Source organism: Aptenodytes forsteri, unplaced genomic scaffold (assembly GCF_000699145.1).
Source record: "Aptenodytes forsteri isolate BGI_AS27 unplaced genomic scaffold, ASM69914v1 Scaffold53, whole genome shotgun sequence".
Lineage (NCBI taxonomy): Eukaryota > Metazoa > Chordata > Aves > Sphenisciformes > Spheniscidae > Aptenodytes > Aptenodytes forsteri.
In genome coordinates, this window is record NW_008795909.1 from 8,679,884 (window position 1) to 8,680,191 (window position 308).

Genomic DNA, 308 nt, shown 5'->3' on the forward strand with positions numbered 1-308 from the left:
GGGGAAGCAGGCTGGGACCCCCCCATATGGGGGACCCACCCCCTGATCTGTCCCTCTACGTACTCTATGGGACAGCCACTGTGAGAAGCAGGCAGGGACCTCCACCAATGGGAGACCCACCCCCTGCTCTGTCCCCCAACTCCCCTACCTATCCTAAGGGACAGCCATGGTGGGAAGGAGGCTGGACCACTCACGATGGGGGGGGGCACTCATGATGGAGGGACGCACCCCCCACTCTGTCCCCCAACCCCTGCAGCACCCCCCGTACCCAAGCTAAGGGACAGCCACGGTGGGGAGCAGGCTGAGAC

At 64.9% G+C, this 308-nt stretch overlaps 1 protein-coding gene across 1 annotated transcript in view; it reads right to left on the minus strand.

Annotated features, from left to right (window-relative positions):
• LOC103903341 overlaps positions 1-308 on the minus strand; it is a gene marked incomplete at its 5' end in the record, with an annotated part of 44,582 nt that overhangs the window by 37,265 nt on the left and 7,009 nt on the right.